Source organism: Hylaeus volcanicus, chromosome 1 (assembly GCF_026283585.1).
Source record: "Hylaeus volcanicus isolate JK05 chromosome 1, UHH_iyHylVolc1.0_haploid, whole genome shotgun sequence".
Taxonomy (NCBI): domain Eukaryota; kingdom Metazoa; phylum Arthropoda; class Insecta; order Hymenoptera; family Colletidae; genus Hylaeus; species Hylaeus volcanicus.
The window spans coordinates 27,113,677-27,132,957 of record NC_071976.1 but is presented as its reverse complement, the minus strand read 5'-3'; the positions used below and the strand labels follow the sequence as shown (position 1 = coordinate 27,132,957).

Sequence of the window (19,281 nt, the reverse complement as noted above, 5' to 3'; positions counted from 1 at the left end):
TCCAGGAGAAAGAAAATTGGAATTCTTTGTCACGGACAAGAAACCTGAAGGAATGGCAAGTCTACGACTTCAAACATTCTTGAAAATTCGAGAAGACAATAGGGTTGATGTTACTCGAGCAAATAAAACAACATTCTGTTGAAAGTATCGAAAATTGGTAATTGGTAATAATAAAGTCTGACTAGTGAAAACTGCGCTCGAGTAATTTTATTTTATCGAGTCGAACTGAATATTTTCAATAACGATTTTCAATTCTCAACCATTAAAATGTATGGAAACTACGAGCGAAATAAAATATACACGAAAATTGCAACATTGCCATTTGGTTTAGTGTTTACAACAATTTAATACTCGACAAATTGATTTTTCTTGAAGATTCGCATTTTATTGCAATACAAATAACTCTGGGTTCTTCGAATATCAACAAAATTCAACTATAAGTTACATGCGTTATTTATAACATCTTCCTTAAAAACAAATTCACGTGATCAAATTCAAATTCATAAAAGTGTGCATAACATACGATATACAGTAGACGTTCTTCACTGGACGTTTACTGGAGTGTGTTAAATCCAAAAGTTTAGCAGTTTAATAGTCCGTATTAAAAGATAATTACCGCCAATTTGGGAAGACGTGGTTGAAAATAATATACTTCCAATCTCGTTAAAACCCTATTTCCTTTCTTTTTTCAACGGATAGCCTTCGATCGCGTTTTACTCTACGGTAAAATTATGCAGCTGCGAGTGTTTTATTGCTGCGAACCCCGATCTAGTAGATCGTAGAACGGATTAGTGACGTTGTCGTTACGAGCGAACGATTTTAATGAATTCTCTGCTAATTCGAGCACGGACGATCTGTGTCAATAAACTTCATTGAACACTAATAATGCACTATGTAACCGTATCAATTGTCCAGGCAACGGCATTAGTCCAATCTTAGCTACCGTTGCAGATACGTCCAATCAGAGACAGACAAAATCATTATCCGACTAAAATTCTAACTGATAATAACAAATGAAAAATGAATACTATGTATCCATTACTAATTGACAAAAAGTGGAATTTAAATTGCCAAATCAAGTATTTCACAAGAAGTATATAAAAATTGTATAAATTAATAAACGTTTGATTACCAAGGGCACTTCATGTATACTGCATTTAGCGGCTAGTTTGACCATTTGGTATTCGTTGAATAAAAACTAAAACTATATATTTCTCAAGGAATAAGTGAAGACTTTTCAGTTATTTGTTGTCCGAGTATAATGCTATCTCCAGTTAAACACAATCAAGGAGATATTTACCGAGCTTCATTTGCGCGGGAGTTCATTTAGAGACAACATTTTCCGTTTCACACCACGGCACGTAGGTATTTCCGCTTGCATCACGAGGACATCGTTAGAGATAAGAATTACGAGTATTCTCGGCTTTAATGCGCTCGAGAATTATGCCTTCTTAATTACTTCGTCGCGCGTGCCGCGTTACACTGTGGACTCTCGTTCAGAAGTCAACGACACCGAGCTGCCTAACAAGTGGGCCATCAATATTTATCGAATGTTTACGGGAAACGACCGCCCCGTGCTCCCATCGAAAATTCAATCGAAGATCGCCGACTTCGTGCATTGTTCACGTTACTTTGTTCGGGGATAGACAAAATAGATAAAACGTTCGAATGATAAATAAGAAATGAAGTGTAAATAACTTCGTGCGGGTTATCTATTCCATAGAAATTTGAATTCGAGTTACAGAATGAATTTACATTTACTTTGAACGCGTAAAAATTGATCCGAGTATCTAACTGCTCGTCCAAGTGTTTACGAATAAATGTACAGTGTTTTTATTCGTCTATTGTTTGCCCAAGTTAACCCATTAAGTACCACATAATTGTTCTTTCATTGATTTTTTTACATATCGTATTCAGAAATGCTTTAGTAAACGGGAAAAATGATCTCTTTGTTACAAGAATTTATTTCTTTTAAACAGGGACGTGTCCTATAAATTGGACACTGACACCAAGAAGAATCTAGTACTATCTAGACACTTATGCATCATTAGCAATGTAAAACAACAAGCAATATCATGTGGGTACCAGAACCTTCTAGAATTAGATTTACTTACCAAAGTATGGAAACATTTCTGCTAGGAAAGCCAAGTAAATTATAAATAAATTTTATACTCGAATCATTTTAAGATCTATAAAGAAATAGATTCTGTTCTAATACATAATCTCACAAGAATGAATCATATACTGTATCGTCTAACGTGATAGACACGATTTTAGGAGCAGATACGAGCTATAGTTTTCCTTTTATTCTAGAAGAAAATCTTTCTATTGTCCCGTGACTCAGAGTATCAAAGGATAAAACATTTTTTAATATTTTACGCTAGAACGTCGGGCACAGCACCGGCCGTTCAACTTTCGATAGAAGTTGTCGATATCGTGTTTACTACGTCGTATTTCAAATTTACCGTCGTGTTCTTACATGCTGGCCATGGTTCACGATTGAACCTACATTTCAGCGAGTGAAATCGATCTCCAGAAGAGTGTGGGATGACTATCAAGTGCAGTACTTAGACGCATGAACATGCTTTTATTGATACCGAAATATGTCGTGAGACAGTTATTCATCGTTAACCTTATCTCGAAACGTTTACACGCGGAGTGATAAGAAGACAAATGGTGTGGTTCTATTTTTGTGAAACGTTACAACTCGCATGTGCTTTGGTGGTCCTAGATCTAATCAAGTTTATCTACATTCTCTTGGGAAAGAGCTATAACTCGTTTCACTTTCTAGTATCATTCTGTACCGTGTAATTTATACGGTTAAAACATTATAATTCAAGCTGTAATGTTTTCGACTGGCCAAGCAGTCCACTTTGGTAGCTGTTCAAATAAATTTGTTCAGAGATTCATATATACAAGTATTTTTTCTTCAATTCTAGCAGTATTCATATGTATTTTGCCCAACTTAATTACTTTTTATGAAATTAAAGTCTTCTAACTTTCCTGTTGATTATTTAAGTCATTATAATCCAAAGAACTCAAGATGAACAAATTAGATTTTAACAAAGACAATCTGACAACGAATGTAATTTGAGTGGATGTGTTAAATATTTAACTTTCGATTCTTTACTTATTCACTTGAAGATCTCTATCTTCAACCCTTTGCAACGTCGAGTCTGACTTGTCACAAGTCCTTTATGCCAAACTGCACAACGTCGAGCTACCCTCGTCGTAGTGTTTAATGTAGTAGAAACCACACAATTTCAGCGTGAATTCTAAACTGCGTTTCGTGAGCGTGACTCTCGAAAGTAAGTAGCTTTAACCTGTCGATGTCAGACGTCTATGGAATTAATATATCTTTTCATTCACAACCTCATTTTCACAAAAATGTTCCCAATTGATACAAGATTAATCACATCCCGATATTGACATTACCATAAACTATGTCGTATTTGCCGTGAGTCGAGATGCACTGAATCGTTTTTATTCATTTTTAACTGCCTCGTACGTAGGCGTTTACGATCGAGAAATTATACGGTCCACAGGTTAAAGACTACTAAACTTCGACTATTCGCGAGAAGGGGACACCGCAGAACCAAATTGCTACCAAACTCGAGGATGGAAACGTTAATAGAAGCTTGATTAAAACAACGACATTTGTTTTCCTTTTTAAGATAATGCTTTTAACTCTCCATTGCGTAACTTTCCCGCATAGGAACACAAGAGGAAGAATTCCTCTGAAGTGCACTGAGAAAATTTCACAAGGCATATTACCTTATAGGGACATACATATAATTGGCTTACAAATTCAATAACATATTGTACAACTTGAATATGAATTAAGTCACGAAAATATAAATAATCAAGAAATAACTCTTTACAAACAACAAGTCGTAATAAGAACTACATTTAGCCCCGAATGTTTTAGAAAATGCATTAAAAAAGAACATGAATTTTCTGATATAAAAGTATGATAATAATTCAGTAATAAATATCGTCGTGTAAAGGCAACCGTATTGGAGCAGAAGTCTAGGTGCAGCCAAAAGAAAAATAAATTTTCCAACAAGAAACTATAATAATAATCGAGTATCGTAAATGGTAGGAAAAGGTAATCGTCTTGGAGCAGAACTCGAGATGAGAACCCGCGCTTTCCCGTTCGCCTGCGTGCATTACCGACGCGCATGCATACGGTGAGCGCACGCGCGCGCTATACAAGCGATATCGTGTGCACGCGCACAGGCGAGCGTATCGCAATGTAGGTATTACTTAATAATATCCATAACCGGGAGGTAAATGGAAGTGTGGGCGAAAGACAGCGTCGTGGCGCGAGAAGAAGCGAGAGACTCGAGCAGACGGAGAGGGGACGAGACAACAGCGGAACGTTCAACCGCGTGAAAAGACTGTCAGGTCTTAAAGGGAAAATAAACAATGGGACGTTGGGAAGAAAGAAAGAAAAAAGGGGACGCCAAGACTAGCGAGAGAAGCTAAAAAGTTTTCCTCCGCGCTTCTTTCACGCGTAACTCTCCGACCGAACGCAACCGACGCGAGCAGGTGGATTCCCAGCTTTGGGTCAAGCGTAATCCGTGATTGTGGTTACTGGGTAATCGGTTATCATGGTCAACGATGGATGAATTATCGATGATTATGGTTATCGATCGGTGAAGGGTCAAACACCATTTGCTTTCGGGGATTATACGAATTAACGATCTTCGGTTTGACGTTTCTAAACGTGGTTTGTGGTTGATATGGATCTGCCGATTTTTTGGTGTTCGGAGGAGAGAAATTCATTCTAAATTCCGTGACTCTGCGGTATGATCAGAATACTCGCATAAGCTACGTGGGTATTAATAAAAGTAGCGAGAACTTCTAGCGAAAAGTAATAGCAACGCATTCTGATACACAACGCTCGGGACTAGTCACAGTTTTTGAAATATCATTTCTTTTCTATTCCAACAAACGTCAAAGAATTACGATTGATCGTTACAAAAATAATCACCAAACGAGTAGTCAGCGCATCTCCATCTTTCTAACTCTGTTAGTATGTTAACGCGAACGGAGCCGACGACAGTCGACTATCGCGAGCTTCTCTGATCCTGTATCATTAGATCACGAGTGTAATTGATGCTAAAAATACGATCGCGAACGTCACGTGGCGTTTTGATCGACCTGTCCCAAATACCAAGAGGAATTTCCACGTGAAACCTGTGAAACCTCAAGAGACACCCCTAAGAAAAACAGTAGACAATGATTTTCACGGCCTGTAGACAAAAACTCTCACGAATCGAAAAAAATTCAAACCTACTTATCTTTTAGAGATCTATCATCTTTTTTAGACACTTCCAGTAAAATAAAGCATTTTCGTATGTAATAAGTGATACTGTATGTATGCCTAGATGCTTTTTCAGAAACCCTCGGTATGTTAAAAAGGCACTTTCTTGTGTAACATGTAATACTCCAGGTACAAAGAGCAGTACTATTGCGTTTCAACTTTGGTTTTCTTATGCGTTACACGAGTGAGGCATACCTAGCGGATTCTGCCGTAAACGTTACACTACAACTATCGCTTTCTAACCCCAAAGAAACAAGACGAACATTCTCAAAAATTTTTCACGAGTTTCTAATATATTTTTTCTGCATTTTTTTATTGCACGGTATACGTCACCGTGCTTTAACTCTGCTAACGAAGAAAATAGATCGCTATGTGTGGTCCCTTCAGAGGCAAACAATACCGCGACATAAGTGTATTGCGCTGATGATACTAATGACTAATAAGGGCAACGATTCATCAAGTGTTCCACGCGAAAACATTTGCTGAACCCATCGAACTCTTAATGCAAATACCACAAACTTAGTTTTTGTATCATAGTATTGTGTGTCTGTATGTGGGTGCTCCAAAACGTATTGCCCATTTTGAAAAATCAATTCATTAACCAACGTATTATTAAGCGACGGATAATAGTCGAAAACCAAAGTAACTGTAAATAAAAGAAATTACAAAGGGTCAATCAACCCTTAAAAGTTCTTCTGAGTTTAACACTTCACTTTAATAGATAATAACCAGGAAGTGAAGCGACTTGGGCACCATAATACTAAATCACAAATCCATTGTAGAAGCATAAAATTTTTTTAATCAGTTTGCTTCAGTAAATGTGAGATCTCCATGAGTGTGAGACATAGGCCAAGTGACCCCCATGGATCCCCTGTGATAATGTCTGTCTGCAGATAACGAGGCCCAACAGTTCCTCTTTGGGACCGAATTAAAAAGATTGATAAATAGTTTATAAGATTCACTTTTATGCGACAACAACTGTCTCAATCTTATACATCGGCTTCTGTTCTTTTAACGTTAAACCTACCGACATTTTATCAGTACCTATGTCTACCTCGATCGGTTACAGACACCTTCTTTGGTTGAATACAAAAATATTTCACTTGTTACTAAATTAAATAATACATGAAACTATTGTATATAATTTATATATTTTATATAAGAAACCAGACAAAAGTTTGAAAACGGTCATTTGATCGCCTGTGGAAGGTTATCGAAGAATTTCACCTAATTATTAAATCTATCAATATCGAGATATTGACGACCCTGTAGCGAAAGTCCGCGTGGAAAACAGTCCGAAAGGAGCTTAAAAAAGGTGAAAACCAAGCCAAGATAGATCTTCCTAAATATAAGTAAGAATAGCATCATCGATCACAGTGCCAATATAAAATGATTGAGGGGGTGCGACTCTATTTCAAATAAAAAAAATAGGTCTTTTCATTTCGATATTCATGTTACCTAAGGTCAATCAACTATCTCGACCAAATTACACTGAAGGAATCTAAAATTTGCCAAAGCTATACCCGTTTATATCACGAGCCACCTCGTTAGGTTGATCAACACGAAACTTCAATGACAGAAATTTCCAAACACGATCATTGAAGTAGTAGGACCAATCACAAATTTCATTCTCATGACGCGGTGTTACGAACCTCCCCAAATGCAAACTCGTGAACCAACCATGAGATTACAAATATCCATAAACTTAAAGCTTGAGCGGTCCGTTAAGACTCGTACGTAACCCAGACCAGACAGCCCAATCCCCCTCCGCTGCAATCTATATATCCCTACAGATCCATCTCTGGTCAGCACCGAGCGAAACAATAATCTCGACCATATCCACAAAATACCATGAACCCACCAGGTCACAAGTCGGCCTCAGCTCGCCGGACGACGGTGTTTAATGTTCCCGACCGTGTCACCAGGGTCGAATCCTCCCTTATCACAGAAATCCAAAACCCTGTCACAGTGGCACTCGGGGCCGGTGTTCGCGGCGCATCATTCACTTTCACTAGCTGGTGAACCGGCGTACTCGGACTCCGGTTGGCGTGCACACACACACATACACACAAACACGCGACAAAGCGAGAGAGAAATAGACGTTCCTGCACGCTTCCTCGCGGCCACGCTCGCCGGAACAGCGAGGGGGGTGAGAAGAGCGAGCACTCTGCCGCGGAGAAACGTCGATACTTTTTTTTCTCCCCCTCTAGGTGCCGCTTGGCGAGTCCCAGTGTGCCCGATAACGGGGCTGGCACGACGACGACGACGACGACGACGACGATGACGACGACGATGACGACGACGTTACCGCGAACGTGAACGATCCTCCGTCGCTGTCGACGCTGGCGCGACCGGGGCGTCGACTGACAACTCGCGCGAACAGTCACGACCCCATCCCCGCGACTCTCCACGCGCTAGGATCGCCGTGGGCGCGATCGAACCGTGTCGACGACGGGGATGACTCCGTGGTAGCGCGTGCCATCGGTTCGACACGGGGTTGGGGTACACCCGATTCGATCCAGTAGTCTAGATGTCTTCTAGAAATTCTTTACAAAAAAAAAAAAAAAAAAAAAAATCACTCGCGAATCTCGCGTGTAACCAACCCCCCGTTTCGATACACCCTTCCTGGTGCCCCCGTTGCTTTCCTCGCGGCACGGAAGAGCCACTCCGCCGATGGTGCGTGCGTTGGTCCCTCGTGGATCGCGCGGTCACATTCAAAAGGGTGGGAGGGAGGTCCTACCGCACACTTTTCTTTTGCGCTGGGTTGCCCCGTTATTTAAAGACCGGCGACGAGAGGACTGGCGCCGACTCACTGTCCCTTAAACGTGTGACGAACACAGTATTTGCGCTACCGTGGCTCCGGGTTGACTGGTGCGCGCCGCGCAAGACCGGAGAGAGCCAGCCCCACCGTGGCGCTATCGCCCTCTCGCTTCGCGATCCTTCCGTTTCACTCCCCCACTAGCCGACCAAAGGGAGTTGAACAGAGATAGAGTGGCAACCGGCAAGGGGGAGAGGGAACCGTGAGCGCAGCAGCGAGGAGGGCTCGACAGAGAGGGTACACTGGGAGTGGGGTGGCGGGACGTGATAGGGAGCCACGAGGAGGGAGGGAGGGAGCAATCGAAAGGGACGGGGAGGATGAGAGAAAGAAAGAAATAGACGGTCGTGGGAGGGAGGAGGGTTCGTGCTTAAGGGGTTAGATCGGGTTGGAAGTTTCGAAAAAATGGAGATTTATTTATTTTTTATTTTTTTGGTTAGTTACGAGAGATTGGACAGTTGGATCTATGATGATGGGCTGTGTTTATGAGTACAGGTAGTGCCTGAAATGGAGTATGAAGGTAGGTGGCTTCTTAGGGGGAGAGTAGAAACAGTTGTAGGAGAGTAAGTTTTTTAGTTGTTTGTTAATTGAGAGTGATTGTACAGTTGGATCTACGATGATGGGCTGTGTTTAGGATTACAGGTAGTAGCTGACATGGACGCGGTTAGGTTCTCAGGGGCAAGAGTAGGTGCAGTAATAGTTGAGTAAGTTTAGTAGGAGGGTAGTGCCTATGTTCTGTGATGAGAAGGATATCAATCGTTTTACATTTCTTAAGAAGAGTCATATCTGACGATATTACTACTCGTTATCAAAAGTTATTGTTTATGCCCTTCAAATTCACGTCGTTGCATACTTTTTGAGGGAACCTAATACTGTATTATTGACTATGTTTAATTATGATAGATACCTGCGATGAGAAAATTCTTTGGAAATTAGTTGTTGATTCATCTGTGTTAAGTCTTCGTGACTTACCTGAAACAGAAAGAAAAAATCGAGTTATAACAAGAAACATTATTTTTAGTTTCGATTAAGTGAGGATTGGGTATCCATTTAGTATTGGAATAATATTATTGCAAGTTCTAGTCGATGAAATTATAGCTCACATATGGTACCTTTGGTTACATTTAATTAAATCTTGTTGTATACCCCTCTAGGTTTCTTCGTGATTAAATAAAAACTGACTAAAAAATGTTTATATCTGTCATTGTAATATTCTTCGATTTTTGAAACAAATCAATCAACAAAAATTTTTCTTACAATTTTAATTCAATATCTTTGAAGAACAGAAGTTATACATAGTACACTTATTACAATGATTTTAAATAAAAAGTGAATTTCCTGTTCAAATCATAATACATATTTCCGTACTCTACAAATACTGTATACTCAAGTAAGAGCTTTTCGAACGCATAGTTCAACTACAGTAAATTCTTAAAGCACCATGAATATTTTACATATCCATCTTGCTGTAACCACCCTTAATAAACGAGGGGGAGTGAAACGATGGGACAAGAAGGTGGAGAACGGGGTGATTTCGAACTCTCGTGACCACTCGTGACTGAAATGATAGTTGTAAACAGGAAAGGGTTGTCGTAGGTCGCCTCCCACCACCTCCAGCTTCCTTTTCATCCCCCATGTGATCGCCGAAGTTTCGCAGTTTCTTGGCGCGAGCGGAACATCCATTACTCTTCCGTAGAGGTGGGAAAAATTTGATTCCGATAATAGATGAGAATACAATCGATGTACATATAGTACTTTATTCTCGACGTTTATTCGATCGAACGATTACTCAAATAAATTTTTAATCTTCCAATGCGAGATATAATATCGTTCCATGCTCGGATAGCGAATGAGTCCTTTCGTCCATTTATTGAAAATTAAAGTTGACCTCTTAACCGATCTTTAAAAGATTACTTTTGCCTTCTTCGAATTTCATATCTTCTTTGAGGTCCTCTTTCGAATAGTAACATGAAAATACTCTAAACTTTTAATTTTCCACGTTTCTTTTTGGACTACTTTTAAAACAACCTACAGACATCAAACATGATGTATGGTCCACATAGATAAAATAAATTTCATCATTGAATACAGTCGTATCCTGGTAATTGAATTGATAATTTGTACAACAACCAGTGACGAATAAAATGTTATTTACCTTTCTTTCCAATATACTCTATATCCTACAGAGTTAAGTACACTATTTACAAAATAAGGATGACAAAAACTGGGTAGTTCCACGTCGAAAACACAAAAACAAGTGGGAATTTGGCAAATCCCCTACTTCCATGGCAAACGTGTCTGCTTAGCGCTGAATGGCGATTTTCTTTCTAACCAGAGGGGAACGTGGAAACAAGAGGCTAAAGGGAGAACAGAGCCACAATGGGATTGTTGATGCTGAAGACTCGAAAGGAGTTATAAAAAGGGGTCGAACGAGGGAAGCGTCGACGGACACCATGGTGAAACGAGATAATTTTTGTTAAGCCGGTAAACGTAAAGTGCGGCTACAGGAATAAAGAAAAAATTATCAAAGGAGAGGAGAGTATCAAGTTGAGGTAGGCCATCCTGTTTCTTTCAGTCGTTTGTGCGATCCACGCGATGCCTCGGTAGAGGAGCTGTCGTTCGTCAAGATCAAAAATTATGTTCGTCATTCGTGAAGTTTTTGTAACGTCAAAGGCAATTAACTTGCGTCGTTCGGGACTCAGCGAGAGGAGAACGCAAAAGCGAAGGCCAGAAAACTGCTCTTTCGTTTTAAAGTTGGTAGAAAAAAAGAAGCTCCGAAGGGATGGTTGAAAATTAAAATAAATTGGCAGTTTTTGCAAGAACATAATTTGAGCGATGCTAACTTTTGCTAATTCAGTCTACTTTTTCTCATTTTTCACATACACTTAATTTTCCTTGAAATTACATAAACAGTTTCCATTAAATTACGTAGTGATTAAATCATACAAATATTTTCCTTTTATCTTTTATTTGTTAACTTTAAACAATTATATTAAAAAGTTTCCTTATAAAATAACCTCACTTTTCCTCTTCATTTATTTTCGCGATAAGTCATTATTAAACCCTTTTGCATAAACTCACAATGTCCTCGAGGGTGTTTTCACCCCTAAGACCGGTTACTCTCGGAACAAGAAACAACCCCTTTCACGAGCATCACTCGAACTACATTTCTCCAAGCGTTCGAATTTTTTCGAATTTTCGAGTTGCTCAAAAACATCTCTTGTTAGTCTATAAAGAGAAACTCGTCCGAGATAAGGTCGCAGCGAAAGAAGCTCCCCAGGAAGGAAGACGTTTAAAGGGAAACAAGTGGAGCGACATCGCGAGCACATAAAGAAGAATATACGAGTGCGGAAACTTGTACGGCGAGGAGAGGGGGAGAGGGGTGTATGTGCGCGTCGAAGGGTAGAAAAATGGGGAGGAAAACAGAAGCACGAACTTTCGAATAAGTTAAGAACGTGACATGGGATACAACAAAGGGAGACAGGAATGATTCTAAATCGACCCACATTGGGGCAGGTCGCAACCCCTTTCCTCTCCTTTAATCCCTTTAAACGTTCTCGTGCACGGTGCAACAATTAAATTTGTTGCACCGCGGTTTCTGGGTCTCGTTTCAGATGAAAGATGGAAGATTTGCATTTTTATAGACATAATTTCGTACGGCTCAAAGGTATTCCGGTTTTACCATGCTCTGTCGCTGAATGCCCGCCGAAAGGACGCCACTCGCGTCTCTGGAAACTGAAAAAGGATTCCATGCTTTTCATTGAGAAAACCGACACTCGACCGAATAATCGGCCATGTTCATTGTAAGCAAACGTACCACATCGAGTGGAATGGAAAATTGATATCGGTGAAGGGGTAAAACCGTAGTTTTTAAAGTGGCTGAAGAACCACGGCGAGATCTCCACGAAATTTCAAAACAAAAACGGCCCGTGCTGTTGGGGGAACGATGAAAGCACCGAACAAGAAATAGAGAACCTAGAAATGAGAGGAACGGAACGAAGAAGAGTCTTCTCGCGGGAGAACGTGATGTGGCGTACGGAAAGAAAAGGAGGGCTCTTTGTGTAAACAGGGTCACGTTCGGGTAGGTCACTCACCCTCTCGAGGTTCGCATTATTTGTGTCGCCTCCAACTACTGCAATTTCGAGACTCGAATCATATTAACAGATACTAGGGAGTTAAGGGTGTATTAACATGTAGGAGGCAGGTGTGTTCGTTGGCTTTAAAAGCATTTTTCGCAGTAAAAGGATTAACTAAATTAGGAAATCGAAAGGCACGATGTACGGATTTATGAATCATTTATTTAAATATAAGTTTCCAATTGGACCCATATCAACGAGTTCTCGTAAAGTGTTCGTTGTCACCAGGACATTGAAAGATTCAACATTTTTTTCTCCCATCTGTCGAATTATCCCCGACAATGCGAGAAGTTACTTTTCTGCAGTTCCACGACAAAGAAAAAGAACGTCCGTTACGATGGACGAAATGCACGATAAATAGGAAAGTTCAGCCGGAATATTATAGAAGCCCGCTCTTCTAGAAAAAGGCAAATACGAGACGACCGAAGGGAAGCGAAAGGAGCAAAAAGAGAATGAATAAAATTGCTTGGCGTGGCATGCAATGAGGACATACCTCGCCCGTACTTTTCCAGAATTATAATTTAGTATGAAGTTAACTTCGAACGAATGTAAACGCTCGGGAGGGTATTCCTCCTCACCCCTTCGCAATTCTACGAAGACGCCGAGGCTCTTTAATGCGGAAGAGAGATTTCTGAAAAATGACTCTAGAGAACGAAAGGGAACCAGAAGCTTTCAGCCACGAATGCAAACGTGCTGCGGCTCGTTGTAAATAGAATCTTTTTGCGTCATTGCTGACATAAGTGTCACGTTCCCTTGGTTAATGGTAGATAAGCGACGTTGCTCGAACGACGTCTCGTGTTTCAAATTTTTCAAGCGGATAGACTCTGATTTAGAGACAAAATTTTAGATTTTAGAGCGAGGATATTGTCCCGAAGGATGTCGGTGAACTTAGGATGACTTCTGTTGCAAGTGTCACTTTTGGGGGTCATTTGTAACGTGGTACCACCAATCTATCAAAAAAACAAAAATTCATGATTGTTTATTAATGTTCAATTGCAAGTGGGTACCTGCCAGCTAACGATCCTTTCCATTTTCACCGTTAAAAAGTATCCAGAGAAGTTCGCGTTCGAAACAACTTCCAGTGAGACAATTGTTTCTTAATGTTCGAAGAAGTTTTTCAGAAATTTGCCTAGTGCACGTATAAAGTGAACTATTTTTGGAAAAAACGTCAGATAAGAGAAGGTTTTGAAATTATAAATAATTAGCGTTAGACCTCAGGAGTCTTGTTAGGGTTAATCGACGACGATTTCTCTTCACGTGCTCGCAGATAGGGTCACACCTCGTTCGACGAATATCGCTCTGTAATACAAAGAAAAGGACCCTCTGGTAGCAAAAGTTTCTTGTTTCCCTTTAGTGGACGTTTAATTTGAATTTTCGAGTATTTTCACGCCGCGTTAACCACTTTTCTAGCGACGAACCAAGACGAGGGCGGCGCACGCACTTGGAGGCGGCGATCGATCTTAGACAGGATCGATCGGCAGAGATGACGCCTATAGGCGTCGTGTGCTCACACGGCGTACACCTATCGGTCGGCTACCACCGTTAACGCTAATCAGGAGGCCAGAGGATGCGACGAATACAAAGAAGTTTGGCCACACGAACTGAATTAACGTGCAACCTCCTCGACGGGAATGCAAAAGAGACATGAACCGCTCGTTCTTCCGCAAAACGGTATTCTTCGAAGATTCAGCGACGAAATATTCGCGTGATGACTCAAGAACACCAAAATCGTTGAGTTTAGTTAATGTTATCGAGTGTTTTTTTTTGCAAGCATTTACTTATTTGTTTGCCCTTTCTAAAAATCATTTATATATTCTTCGAGTAGGATTGAATTATTTGTGTAGTTCTAGATATACACAATTTAATTTTGATATACTGGAAAGAGCCCAAATTAAAGATCGATTAGTTTATTTTAAATCGACCATGCTGGTTCAGACTACTTGGAATATTCTTTTTTAATATAGCAGATAGTTATAGCTACATCCACCATCTGGATCCAATGGACATTCTTTACTTCTTTATATTTTTAATTCACTTTATGAACGATGTATTATAGAGTACATATTATATTCAATATACAGAGCAAACGTTTCTTCATGTATGCCAATGTATGTAAATTTCTATATAGTGAAACATAAGTATAAAAATATTACAATTTCTAACAAAATAATTAGATTTTATCATATCGTATCAAAGGGAGGAGACGAAATATACTTCTCGGTGTAATTATTCCAAGATCTTTTCATTATTTCTGTTATATTCTAAATTCAATCTTACTTCGATATTTGATGAAATTCTGGATCTTTGATCACATGCGTGTTTTAGATATGGAAATATGTCCGTTAAAAGTTCAAATATAGCGTGGCACGATAAACAACGCGCGAGCAACGACGCAAAGTGATAGGCAGTACCGCTATGAATTCAGTGTTATTTCGGACGTAGTGCCCCGTATCGTGTGACATCTGTAGCGGAAAACGCGCAAGGGCGTGGGACTGCAGATATTGCATAGCGTCTATCATTCCCTGGAACTTCATAATAATGAAAAGTATCAGAGACAGTGGCAGCGTGTAGATATTAAATTCTTCATTGTTGCTCCAACGCTATCGCCGCGACGGACCGTTTGGACGCGTTAAATAATAAAGTACATACAACGCAAGACGTGCGAGGTGGATGCGTTATGCAACTACGTTCCCGTTTCACAAAATTGCTCTCTATTTTGTCGAACGTCGCCTAACTTTCTTTATTTTGGAATAGAAACGAATAGAAAGTGGACTATGATCTACGCATGAGCCGTTTGGTGCATGAAAATTGAATTCGCAGAGGCATGTATTGAAAGAAATGTGTTTCAAATATTTCCTGTAAGGGTGAACTCAAGAAGGCATGTTTAAAGAAAAATGTATTTTATGCTTCATTTGTTAAAAATGTTTAGAGAAAGCTACACCCTAAAATATTTTCCACAAGGGCAAACTCAAACAAACGCGTGTTCAAGAAAGAGTGTATTTTGGATATTTTCGACGAAGATGAACTCAAGAAATAGATCTCGTGCCTCCTTTGGTATGTGCCTATTTAAATAAAAATCGAAAGGTTTCTTGCATCCTTTGGTAGCATTTCAAAAATAAAAAGTCAATTTTCAAAATTTTTTCAACTGAATAAAGGCCACATACATTAAAGGGTTGATATACAATACTGCTCTGTACAATACTCGTCCTCGGCTGAATCTTAATCATTTCGATTCTTCAGCACCCAAGACCATATGCAGCCACCCTCTATCGAAATCGAACGATATTCTCGATCACTCTGGACAAACAGGCCCCGTCACACGATATCGTACCGTTAGGTCGTCCACCCTCCTCTGGATCTCATTGTCGTTTCGCACATTGTACAGGGATTTCGGTACAGGTACGTGGGAAGATGCTCGATCGAGCCGAGCCAGAAGAGGACTCCCATTATTGCGTCGATAAACGACAGAAGGTTACCTACGCGATCGAGATCGAGCTCGAACTTGTAATAAAAACTAAAAAAGAAGAGAAATCCGTATCGAGACACGACGAGGGCGTGGGTCGACGTATCGCTTTTCGTATGATTCTCAATGACCACGAAAGGTTTCCGTCGCAGACGAAAGCGGAAGAGGGAGGGGGAATGCACTTATTGTGCTCTGTAAATGTCTGTCTATCGCGAGCAGATATCCGAGAGCAACGTGTACCGTTGGGATCCACGATGGAATACATTTATTCGATGGACACAACCATGGAATCGCGGAGTTTCCTTTTCTGGAACTGTCCACCCTTTCCGAAGGACCAGACACTGGTCACATTTCTCAAAGCGTTATTGTTTGTATACTTTGAAATAGAACGAGCATGTGATGCGTCGTGAATATCATGAAAAATTCTCCAGTCATGTACTTGTAAACAATTTCTTTTTATTTGCTCGTTGAATGGTACCTCAATAATTATTTTTGTTAAGTAATCTAGATTATTTATTCATATGGATGTTTTGGATGTGTAATCTAATATTAAACACACATTCTTGGCATACGTGTTTAATCAAAATAAAATACTACGAGAAGTAATACGAAGTCGTGATTTTGTCCCAAGAGCTCACGAACTCCCACCAACACGTAGTGAATTACAGTTTGAGAGACACTGAGCCAAGAGTTCCCTGGTAACGGTACCACATATGCCACAAAAGACCTTCAATGAATTCTAAAACATCAAAAAAGCGTACTGCTTCCACAATTTCATAAAAGACAATTTGTAACACTTGTATAGCTGAACCCCTGGAAAAAGAAGAGGCTGCACCTTTATTCGCCAATCGTAGGGATCATTTCTACGTTACTGATCTATAGAATGTGCAGCAGTTGAACACCGAACCAACAGAGTCTAAAATAGCGTACGCTGGTATAAAAGTTCAGACACAGGTTCAGAATAATCCATTAATAATTAGTAGTAGCAAGTAATAGCAACGGTTTTCCTTGATCGATAAATAGCAAACTATGAGTCTGGTCAATTTGTAAAAATCGCATAATTCTTAATACATCGAAAGAATTTTATTGGAAAGAATGTTACTAGGATTTTCGTAGATTTCTCGTACTTTAATATCGATTATTTAGCGTCTAGTACACCATTTTTGAAAGTATTTAATTCACTTCAAGAACCATTCCTAATATACCCAAGAAGAGTGCAAAATGCAATCGATATCAATAAAAACAAATGAATTTTAAATAAATATACCAGTAATTCTTTCCCGTAACTCAAGCTAAACGATTCCCTTCATCCCAAGGACTTTCTAGAAAGTTTAGAAACCACTTCAAACCATCTTACTTATTCAAAGGACAATCTTCATCGAACAGTATCGTGACATTAAAAAGATTCAGAACCACTGCTGGAAGGGTTGCCTGGTAACGGTACCACAGTCTCAAAAGGGCTTCACCCAGACCTGAAATGTCAAAAAAGAATACGGTGCCTGTGGTTTCGTAGGAAACGCTTTGTATCAGCCTGTATGCATACACGAAAGGGTCGAGTTCTGATACCAGTGAACTCCCAAGATGAACGAACGGCAGAAATTATTTTATCGCGAGCGACAAGGCCCCTAGGTTATACAAGTTGTTTAGAAAGTTCCGTTTCTCGCGAAGTTTGCTTAATTCGTTCTCGTGCTCTCGCCTAAGTCGCGTATACATATAGATATGCGAACGAATTTGGTCGGGGGGACCCTGACGCGTGTCTGTTTACCGGTTCTGCCGCGCGAGCGGTGAAACGACGGATTACAGTTATTCACACGCGGTCACTGTCAATGACCCGTGGCTTCGACGTTTCCTGACTATCCACAGAAAAGCAATCAGTTGGCTAATGGAGTTATGCCTTCGTCCGCGAGTCAATTAACCAAACGGTCAAGAAATTTCAATAAGGAACATACGGTAAAGATTTCGTCGCTTTCAGCCAAACGTATGAACACTCTTTTAATGTTTGGCAGGAAGGATTTAAGTAGATCCAAGGTGATTTTAATCCTTCGCGTGCCAAGGAGCGATGTATCGTTGCTTGAAGCTGACGATCATAAATATGTCTGTGGAAATATTAAAGATTTTAAATAAGCTCTGTTTTAAATAATTTGTTTTAAATAAGCTCTTTCTATCAAGCATCAAACGATTATTCTAAAGAAAAGGGATTTAATTTCCTATATAAACATCCTTCGCGTAAAGTAAAATTCACAAACAATTCTCACAAAGCAGGAGTCTCCCGGAATGATTACCAGAACAAGCCATTTAATTAGAAGGGATTCAATTCCCGATATAATAATTCTTCTCTCGAAATTCCCAAACTATTCAACCCTCGCGCCGTCCATCTCCAGACGGCTCTGAAAATCTCTGGGAACAATTAGAACTCTTTCGAGGCAACGGTAAAGAAATATCTCCCAATTTCCAGAAGGCTCGCTGGATCTCCCGACGGCTCGCTCGTTAACCGTCCAAGAACAGTCAAAGCTCGAGAAGGAAAAATTAACAAAAAAGGATAGCGGATGGTGGAAAAGGGATGATCGAGGAGGGATGAAGTTCTCCGCGTTGCCAGAGGGCCATAGGCCTCGAGGGGGCGTGGGAGGGGGGATGGGGGCGGCAAAGGAAGAAGAGAACCGGAGAGCGCACTTTCCGTCTTTTCTCATTCGAGAGAACAAGCCTGACGGTGCTGCACGCTGAAGAGCTGAAGAGAGGCGAAGAGAGGAGCGAGAGACGAAACTGAGCGATCGATAGGTATGTACGTATGTATGTACGCGTTATGCATATATAGGCGCGATCGATGCGGGCTTAGGCGCTGCGAGAATGAGCGATATATAGGTACGTAGGTAGGTAGGTAGGTAGGTAGGTAGGTAGGTAGGTAGGTAGGTAGGTTGGTAGACCATTGAAAGCGTGCAGGGATGTACCGTTAGCCGCGTCAGCCACCGATATATGACTATGCCCATTGAAATTCCTGTCGTCACCCGAAAACGAGCAACTCCGCGCGCGGAATTGCTGGCGAAAGATCGCGCCGAACGTCTCCGCGCTCCTAGCCGACCGAAGAGCGCCCCTGAACGTCTTTAAAGTTAATGGATACCGAAAGTAACGACACAGTTTGGGTGTGTACTCGTCGGAGGGAGGGGAATATTGTTTTTCGAGTCCGAAATGGGTGGGAAAGTGGGAGAACGTAACGTTGCGCCCTTTATGGTAGAGAACAAGAGCAAAGATGACTTATCTTTTATGACGCGGAAAGATTGCCATAGAAACTATGAATGTACTGATAGTTATTTATATGTAGCTTCAAATTTCGATTAAATTGCAGGGGATAATTTTGAGAAGTGGTTCAATTGTCAGTTCTGCAACGTAGTAAACAAGTACAGGCATCATTGTATTATTCACTAGGCTCAGTATAATATACACTTGAAAGAATGCACCGAATGTCTGAAATTTATTGATTTGCTATATTTCTATTGAATTAGGTGATGAACATACCAATTCCAAGTCTGAATTTGTCACTAAA

At 40.4% G+C, this 19,281-nt stretch overlaps 1 protein-coding gene across 8 annotated transcripts in view; it reads right to left on the bottom strand.

The window, feature by feature from the left end:
- LOC128877920 (probable nuclear hormone receptor HR3) overlaps nucleotides 1-19,281 on the bottom strand; it is a 151,684-nt gene that overhangs the window by 102,780 nt on the left and 29,623 nt on the right. For 3 of the 8 annotated variants that reach the window (XM_054125628.1, XM_054125655.1, XM_054125637.1), the window contains exon 2: nucleotides 7,191-9,116. The exons of the other annotated variants lie outside the window; for them this stretch is intronic. The gene's annotated coding sequence lies outside the window, so the exon portion shown is untranslated. The remainder of the gene's footprint in view (nucleotides 1-7,190; nucleotides 9,117-19,281) is intronic. 8 annotated transcript variants of the gene reach the window in all.